General features: G+C 35.9%; 1 long non-coding RNA gene across 1 annotated transcript in view; it reads left to right on the top strand.

Moving 5' to 3' along the window:
- LOC144337644 (uncharacterized) overlaps nucleotides 1-7,026 on the top strand; it is a 64,886-nt gene extending 57,860 nt beyond the window's left edge. The window contains exon 3 of the long non-coding RNA XR_013411053.1: nucleotides 6,855-7,026. This is a non-coding gene — a long non-coding RNA (uncharacterized LOC144337644). The remainder of the gene's footprint in view (nucleotides 1-6,854) is intronic.
- Nucleotides 7,027-9,802: the final 2,776 nt, after the last annotated feature.

Genomic DNA, 9,802 nt, shown 5'->3' on the forward strand with positions numbered 1-9,802 from the left:
AATAGAAACTTGTTGATGGCAAAACTCTTGTTTGTGTGAAAATTTTGTATTTTGTCCTTATTCTTGGAAATAAGTTTTCTGGCTAAAAGACCCTAGACCCATTGCTCTGTTTTCTCAGCATATTGAATATAGTTTAGTCCTGTCCATTTTTGTTGAGAAATCAAATGTTGGTCTTGCTGTTTCTTTGTGGGTGTACTTTTCTCATCTGTCTACTTTAGGATGTTCTTTGTGTCTTTTGTACATTGAATATCACTACTTTGTCCTGGATCACATCCTGCTTGGAATTTGTTAGGTTGCCTGAAGTTATGGATTGGTTTCTTTCATTAATTCTGTAAAAATTTGCCATAATATATTGAAATATTGCCTTTCCTTCAGTCTCTTACTTGTCTTCTTCCATAACTTTGGTTAGTAATATTTTGGACTGTTTACTTTCAATGCCCACTTTTATTTCTTTCGCATAAGAAGCATAGTTATTGTTGTCCTTTGCTTGATAATCCTGCAATCTGTAGTCTTTGCTGGTGTGACTCAGATCTCTGCTGCTTCTGTTGATTATTGTTTCAGTGCCAAATTACTTTTTGTTTTAGTATTTTGTGTTTTCCCTTTTGTTCTTTACTATGATTTCATATTCAAACCATCTAGGTCCAGTTTGTGGTTCCAAATTCTTAGGGAGACTTATTTTCTTAGGGCAGATTTTATTTCTCTTGTCAAAGAGAGATAGATGAAAATAGACAAGATTTTTGGTTTCCCTCTTTTACCAGGTGACTTATTTATTTTTCATTTTTATACTAGGTTACTAGGTTCCTTGCATTTCCTTTTTTTTTTTTTTTTTTTTTTTTGAGATGGAGTCTGTCTTGCTCTGTCACCCAGGCTGGAGTGTAGTGTCATGATCTTGGCTAACTGTAACCTCTGCCTTGTGGGTTCAATCTATTCTCCTGTCTCAGCCTCCCGAGTAGCTAGGATTACAGGTGTGCACCACCACGCCCAGCGAATTTTTGTATTTTTAGCAGAGACGGGGTTTTGCCATGTTGGCCAGGCTGGTCTCGAAGTCCTGACCTCAGGTGATCCACCCACCTCGGCCTCCCAAAGTGCTGGGATTACAGGCGTGAGCCACTGCACCCGGCCGGTTCCTAGAATTTCTATAGGGTCTCTTATTAGACTTTTCCACCTGTTTGTCTCTTACTTTGTAGACCCTGCATGGCTATTGAAATGAAAGCTCAAAGCCAGGCTCACACCTGTAATCCCAGCACTCCGGGAGGCAAAGGCAGGAGGGTCACTTGAGACCAGGAGCTTGAAACCAGCCTGGTCAACACAGCAAGTCCCCACCTCTACAAAATTAAAAAAGAAAAAAAAAAAAACATTAGCTGAGTGTGGTGGCGCACATCTGTGATCCCAGTTACTCGGGAAGCTGAGGTGGGAGGACCACTTGAGCCCAGGAGGTCAAGGCTGCAATGAGCCATGACTGCCATTGCACGCCAACCTGGGCCACAGAGTGAGACCCTGTCTTAAAAACACAAGCAAACAAAAAGAAATGAAACTTCAAGGTCTCTGGGGTTCAAAGTTTCTCTGAGAAAGTGGGCCTCAGTGGGAGCTTGCCTCTCTGGATCCACACTGTCATTATAATTTTTGCTTCCAAGGGTTCCTTATAGCATTTTATTTGAAAATATGTTTTTAAATTTTATTGAGTATTTATTATTTTTATTTATTTATTTATTTTTCAACTTTTCTTTTAGATTCAGGGGATACATGTGAAGGTTTGTTACTTGAATGTATTGTGTGATGCTGAGACTTGGGGTATGAATGATCCCATCACCCGGGTACTGAGCACAGTACCAAATGAGTTATTTTTCAATCCTTCCCACCTTTCCTCCCCTCTCTAGTAGTCTCCAGTGTCTACTGTTGCCAACTTTATGTCCATGAATACCCAATGTTTAGCTTCCACCTATAAGTGGGAACACACAGTATTTGATTTCCTCTTTCTGCGTTCATTCGCTTAGGATAATGGCCTCCAGCTGTGTCCATATTCCTGCAAAGGAAATGAAATTTTTTTTATGGCTAGATAGTATTCCATGGTGTGTATGTACCACATTTTCTTCATCAAGTCCATCACTGATGGGCATCTAGGTTGATTCCATGTCTTTGCTATTGGGAATAGTGCTGCAGTGAACATTCAAGTGTGTGTGTCTTTCTGGTAGAAAAGATTGTTGTTGTTGTTGTTTTTTTGAGATGGCTATGTTGAATGATAGTTCTGTTTTAAAAATTCTCTGAGAAATCTCCAAACTGTTTTCCACAGTGGCCGAACTAATCTACATTCCCACCAACAGTGTATAAGCGTTCCCTTTTGGGTAGCTTTGCCAGCATTTTTTGTTTTCCAACTTTTTAATAATAGTCATTTTGACTGGTATAAGATGGTATCTCATTGTAATTTTGATTTGCATCTCTCTAATCATTAGTAATGTGGAGCATTTTTTCATGTTTGTTGGCCACTTATATGCCTTCTTTTGAAAAGTGTCTGTTCTTGTCTTTTGACTATTTTTAACGGGATTATTTGTTTTTTACTTGTTGTTTATGTTCTTTATAAATTATGGATATTAAACCTTTGTTGGATGTGTAGTTTGCCAATATTTTCTCTCGTTCTGTATGTTGTCTGTTTACTCTGTTGACAGTTTCTTGTGCTGCACAGAGGTCCTTAGTTTAATTAGGTCTTATTTGTCAATTTTTGGTTTTGTTGCAATTGCTTTTGAAAACTTAGTCATATACTCCTGTGTAAGGCCCATGTCCAGAATGGTGTTTTTTAGGTTTTCATCTAGAATTCTTATAGTTTGAGGTCATACATTAAAGTCTTTAATTCATCTTGAGTTAATTTTTGTACATGGTGAAAGTTAGGCATCCAGTTTCATTCTTCTGCATGTGGCTCACCAGGTATACCAGCACCATTTATTGAATAGGAAGTCTTTTCCCCATTGCTTATTTTTCTCTACTTTGTTGAAGATCAGATGGTTGTAGGTGTGTGGCTTTATTTTTGGGTTCTCTATTCTGTTCCATTGGTCTATGTGTCTCTTTTTGTACCAATATCGTACTATTTTGGTTACTGTAGCCTTGTAGTATAGTTTCAAGTCTGGTAATGTGATGTCTCCTGCTTTATTCTTTTTGCTTAGGGTTGCTTTAGCTATTTGGGCTCCTTTTTGGTTCCATATAAATTTTAGTGTAATTTTTTTTAATTCTGTGAAAAATGACATTGGTATTATAGTTTGATAAGAATCAGGTTGAATCTGAAAATTGCTTTGGGCAATATGACCTTCTTAATGAAATTGAGTCTTCTAATCCAAGGGTATGGAAAGTTTCTTTATCTGTTATCTGTGACTTCTTTTAGCAGTACTTTGTAGTTCTCCTTGTAGAGGTCTTTCACCTGACTGTTTAGATGTATTCCTGGGTATTTAATTTTTTTGTGGCTAGTATAAATGGGATTATGTTCTTGATTTGGCTCTCAGCTTGAAAATAATTGGTGTATAGAAACATCATTTGTTTTTAGAAGGATTATTTAGGATGTCTGCTCTAATCAAATTTCTAGAAACACAAGATTCTCCTGATTTCCTGAAATTTTGTTTCTTGGCTTGAGATCTCTCTAATACTCCATCTGACCATCTTTTCTAGTTTCTTCATTGGATCTTTCTTGTCCGCTCATCACCCAGAGGGCAATGTCCAATAGTGTTCTATCCTTTACCCTCTCCCAGTCTGCTTGAAAAACACATCAGGCCCATGCCTTCAGCTAACTGTATGCCAATTCATCACAAACTATGCGCTGTCTGCCCAAAGCAATCTTTGGAGCTCTGCATTTTTGTATCTACAGGTCTTTTTAATTTGGCATCTCAAGCTCAACATGTCCAAAGTTGACTTAATCACCCCCTCCTCCCACCTTCTTCTTTTATTTTTTATTTGGGAAAATGATACCGACATTCATCTTGTTAATCAACATAGAAACATGGAGAGCATTATAGACTCCTTCCTCTCCCGCATCCTCCACATTCAATTGAACACTGCATCTATGAATTCTATCACCATAAAACCTCTTATCACAACTCAACTACCTAATTAATTTAAAGCATCATAATTTCTCTCCTGGATTGATGTGATAGCCTCCTAAATGTCTGCAATAAATCCACCAATTCTCACTGGAATCAAAGTAATATTTCTAAAACACATATGTGATCATCTCATAACCCTACCTAGAATTCATCAATGACTCTCTGCAGTGCTCAAGATAAATTCACATTCCAAGTTCATCTTGTTCTATTCCACGTTTACCCAGACAAAAGTCAAATTGAAATATTTGCAATTCCTCCAGCACATCATGTGTTCTCACAGCTTTGACTTTACACAGTCTCCTTTGCTTAAAATTTCCTTCGCCTTCCTCCTTGCCTGGCTTATACACATTTATTTAATAGACATAATGCACATATTACCCTCCCATAAATCCTCCAAGTCTTTTACCTACCTCACTCTGTTGAATATCTTTGATTCATTCATTTAAGAAACATATATTGAGGCTGCATTATCTATCTATCCATCTATCTATCTATCTATCTATATATCTATCTATCTATCTATCATCTATCTAATCTTCTACATATTATGGTAATATGCTTGACATTAGGAAACTAATAAAGAATAAGAAACAATCCTTTTATATTACAGTGCGATAAATGCAAAGATAGCAGAGAGCACAGTGAAGGGGAACCTGAACCAGCCTTGAATGAACAGACAGGGCTTGTAAGGAGGTTATATATAAGTAAATGTAATTGCTTCCTCTCTTAATTCTCTCCCTCTTATTTTCCCCACTGCTACCAGCCAAACATTTGTGTACGAAAGAGATTAGCATATGTTTAGTTATGAAGTTTTTTATTTTCATGAATTTCTGTAGTTTAAATCAGTCTGGCCTCTGCCTGTTATCGGCATACTAGAGAATCATAAAACTCTGAGTAATTGTGTTCATGTATTCCAGTAGGGCTTATCCAACCCTGGGAAAATAATGGCATCTGACCCGATAGGACTACCAAAGAGCAAACCCAAGAAAAGAGATAAACAAACATGTATTAAATGGTAGTTTTAGATTTTTTGAAGTACATAATTTTTGTTTTATTCCACAAAGGCACCGTGGAAGTTTATAAAAATACACACTGTTCATTGGAATAAAATATATTATCAAGGCAAAGAGAATAAAGGGGAAATAGAAAAGGAATATCATAAATCTGTAATAACATTAGTATATGGAAGCAATAGAAAAAGACTAAAAATTTGATTCTAAGCTCCTTAACAGCCAAAACAAAGAAAGATCATGATTAGTCACAGTTCTGCATAAGAAAAATAAAACAAATGACTTGTTCACTAAGGAGCATAGTTTTTGCAAAAACTGATTCCCAAGGAATTTCTCCCATGAATGCTGAAACTGCTGTGTGATGTGGTAGACAATGTTCTTAATATGATCCATTCAATAGCTACAATCACAGACATAATGAGTCTGTGTCATAAATATCCTTTTTGTGGGTAGTTGGCAAAATGCCAAGGAACGAGTCAGTGAAAGCTGTTCTACAAGCAGTAGATTTCAGTAAAGCACACGGAAAATTCTAAGACTTTAGAATCAAACAGCTAAAGATTGAATAGTGGTTCAATTAAACACAAGATATGTGAACTTGGACCAGTTTCTTCCTCTTCCTTAGTTTGATCATCTGTGAAAACTGAGATAATAATACTCATCATTTGGATCCAAAATTCAGTTAAAATTCAGAATATCTGGAACAATAGTAATCAACATCCATCAAACTCCTATTCCATCCCAGGCACTATGCTAAGTACTTTACATGGATTATCTGATTTAATCCTCACAAAATTCCTTTACATGAGTGCTATAGTTATTCCCATTTACCAACTAGGAAATGGAGATCAGAGAGGTTAAGTAATTTGTCCAAAACCACAGAGCTAGGATGAGGGGAGCTGAGCTCATCAGCCCAGGCAGACTGATCGTGGAGTTCACATTCTTAAAGCATTCTGTTCTATAAAATGCAACTTTGAGGCAACTCTTGATAAAAATCGTTTCTCACAACCAGGTTTTTTGATACCAGGTTTGATACTAGGTATCTTATGATGAACTATAAAACAGATTTTTTCCCCCCATGGATAGTTAAGGTGAGATCCCTTTGTTTTGCCAGAGGTAGCTTAGTCAACTTCCTGTAATAAAAAGCAAGGATTCTTACCACGAGATAAAATAAATGGCAGGTAAATCTACGGAACTTTAAGAGTAGGAAAGTTAATCCTGTGTTCTGCTTACTGTCTGTGGCAAAAACAGCCCCTTGTTGTCCACTCCCATCTTTGATTCAGTTGACAGACAGCTGCAGCATAATTGGCCTGCTACACAGTTTGTTTGGCTGGATTTCATGGCAAGCAGAGTCTGGCGGGGGGCCTTAAACAAGGCTCACCCAGCATGTCTTCTGCCTTGCCAAACTCTAAAAATAGAAAGCTCAACTTCTGCAGAGTTAAGGAACTGAACTAGTCAATGGTTAGAAGATAGGTTTGTCATCTCAAGGGTGGTTTGTGTTTCCTATTAACTGGGGTTGGAATGACAAGGGGCAATCTTTTGAGCACTAAAGTCTGGACAGAATGGCATATGACCGCTATGCAAAGGACGGAATCCTGGTTATAAATCATAGCAACAACAGCCTGAAACTGAGCTATCACAGAATCTTAAATCTCCAAAGTGTGGCCTGGGTAAGCCATTATGAGAGCTCTGCCTTCTCAGATATAAAAATTCCATGCCTCAGAGCTTAAAGCATACCTCCCTATAATCCATTTCTTTGTTCCAGTCAGACTTTCTTTCTGGAATTTTCCTCCATGCTCCATGACCTGATCAAGGGTTAAAGAGGATTCCATATCCCACACTACATTAGAGAAGAGTGACAGCATATCAGAGAGAGGCATTGTGGACCTGTGTTTAAGTCAGCCTGTCTGAATCCACATCCTGGCTCCATCCTTCTTTACAAGGTATGTAACCTTGGACAAGGCCTTTAATCTCCATGGGTTTCATTAGCCTAGGTTTTGTTATCTATAAAACATGCTTAATAAAAGTTTCAACTTCATAGAGTGGTTTTGAGAATAAAATAAAATAATTCAAGTAAAGTACATATTTTACAGAAAATGCATCTTCATAATGGTTATTAATATCATGTATTATCTGGGAAAGCCTTAGTATACCCATACTGGAGGAACTCAGGAAATAAATGAAGAAATGAAGATGAAGCTTAAGATAATTTTAGCCATACAAAAGGATTCAGAGAATGGCAAAGGAAACTCAATTCTATTTAGAAATAAAATATTCTAAAAAATTATACTCCCAAAGGAAAGGTTTTCTCATTTTGGTAATTGGGGCCTGCCTATTAGCATACCCACAAAGTCTTCTTTCCCTTCAGCATGTTGATGAAACGTACTTGTAGGACTACAGAGAAAATAACTATCATCATTAATCACTGAGTCATAAATCTAAATGAACAGTGAAAACTTATTTGAGAACAATCTACTGCATATAGGAAAGTGAAAAAACATTATTGAAATTGGAAGAAACAGATTGTGCATGGAAAAGAGGAAAACTGGATGAAAATTCTACCAAGTAACATTGGAAAATTTAAAACTCTGTTTTAGCCAAATAAGAACAGGCTGCAATGATAAAGAATCGGTCAAAGAATAAGAATGAAATTTAGAAAATTCAAATATTAATTGTCTGGTTACCAGTACCCAAAAATTAAAGAAAAGAAGCCAGGTAACAGAATGAGTATAGATGAAATCCATATTAGTTATATACAGAGTCAGTAGAAGATTTTTCAGAATGTAAGACAATATTGTTGGCCAGTAAGTTGAAAAAAATATAATGCAAAATAAAGTTAATAACAATATGGTAACTTGGCAAAAACAATTTAGATTATTTCAACACAACTTTAGGCATAGGAGCAGTAGTGGAAGTATGCCTGTAATCTTGTATTTTTCAGGAGAGATGGGTTGTAGATGGTGAACTATTACCTAATTTGTTAGAAAATAAGTTGAAATGTAATTAATCAAAATTTACATATTATCATTAGAGATATAAAAGTAGAAGATTTAACATTTAAGTCATTTGAGAGAGAGAGAGACAGGGAAAGAAACAGAGATATTGAAAGAAAGAGAGAGAGAGAGAAACTCAGAAAAGAGAAGCAGCATAATCTATAAATTAAAACCATGGCCTTTAGAGTAAATATCTAATATCTGAGTCCTGGTTTGCCAATTTAACACATATGAAATGTTGGACAAGTTAATGAATCTTACTAAGTCTCAGTTTCTTCACTTGCAACATGAATCATGAATCAAAAGGTTATTTTGAACATTAAATTAGATAAAAACCAAAAAGTTATTGGAATATGGCTTGCTGCATTGTAAAATATTTATACATGTCAGCTCATAATTAAGACTACAAATGATGGGAAAAATGGTAATAGGCAATTTGAAACGGCAGCAATACATCCAAGTATATCACTAATCACAATAAATGTAAATGCATTAAATTTCCACATTAAAACACAGAATTCTAAAGTGAGTACATGTGCAAAAACCAGACATATGCTGCTTACTAAAAACCTACCTAAAATAAAATGTTACTAAAAATTTAAACTGGATAAAAAGGATACACTAGGTTAATGTTAAAACTGATAATAGTAGACAAAGAAAACTCAAATAAAAACAACTGCAAGTTAAATAGAAATTTTATGAGAGAAACTGTACATTCATTCACTAATTTATTAATATTGACATTTATTTTCTGAACATCTACAATGAGCCAGGCATTGTAAAAGTGCTGGAACTATAAAACTAATCTAGACAAACACATTCCCTGCCTGTGAGGAGCTTAATTCTAATAAGAGTAGATAATAAACTATGGATTTATAAATGTAATTGGCAGTGATGAGAGCTATGAATAGTAATAAGCAGGTGAAAGAGAGTGAGAATGATGGGTTTCTCTCTTAGTAGGGTAGTAAGGAATGCCTTTCTGAGATAGTCAGCTGAATTGAGTGAGCAAGTCAAATGACTATAGGGGGTAGGATGGGCAGGAAAATGTTCTAGGCAAAGTAAACAGCATGATGTATTTTCTTTCTTTTTTTCTTTTTTTTTTTTTTGAGGCGGAGTCTCGCTCTGTCGCCCAGGCTGGAGTGCAGATGGTCTCGATCTCCTGACCTCGTGATCCGCCCGTCTCGGCCTCCCAAAGTGCTGGGATTACAGGCTTGAGCCACCGCGCCCGGCCGATGTATTTTCTTTATGCAATGTGTACGCAATGCAAAGACCCTGCGTCAAGAGCAATCCACAAAAATGGCACCAGAGAGATAAAACAAAAGCTCTTAGTAATACAAAGAGACATCCAGAAATGCTATGATAATGAGTTGCTTTAACACTGTCCTACAGAAATTGATAAACAGTAATAGCAAAGGACATACATTTAAAAACTGAATTAATAATGTTGGCTAAATATATATGCACATACATTGTTAACCAAAAGAAAAACACATTTTTTTTTTCAAAAACAAATAATAGTTAAGAATTAGCCCTACATTAGCCTTGAAGAAAACTAATACATTGCATAAATTCAAATCAATAGGTGGGTATTTTCTGACTATAATGCAATGAAACTAGATATTAGAAAAATATATAGTCAATATTGTATCCAGTTAGAAACTTATACTGTTCTAACTAAAACTAAGGTTAAAAAAGAAATCATATTAGAATTACAGAGCAT

The sequence above is a fragment of the Macaca mulatta genome, chromosome 1 (assembly GCF_049350105.2).
Source record: "Macaca mulatta isolate MMU2019108-1 chromosome 1, T2T-MMU8v2.0, whole genome shotgun sequence".
Classification (NCBI taxonomy): domain Eukaryota; kingdom Metazoa; phylum Chordata; class Mammalia; order Primates; family Cercopithecidae; genus Macaca; species Macaca mulatta.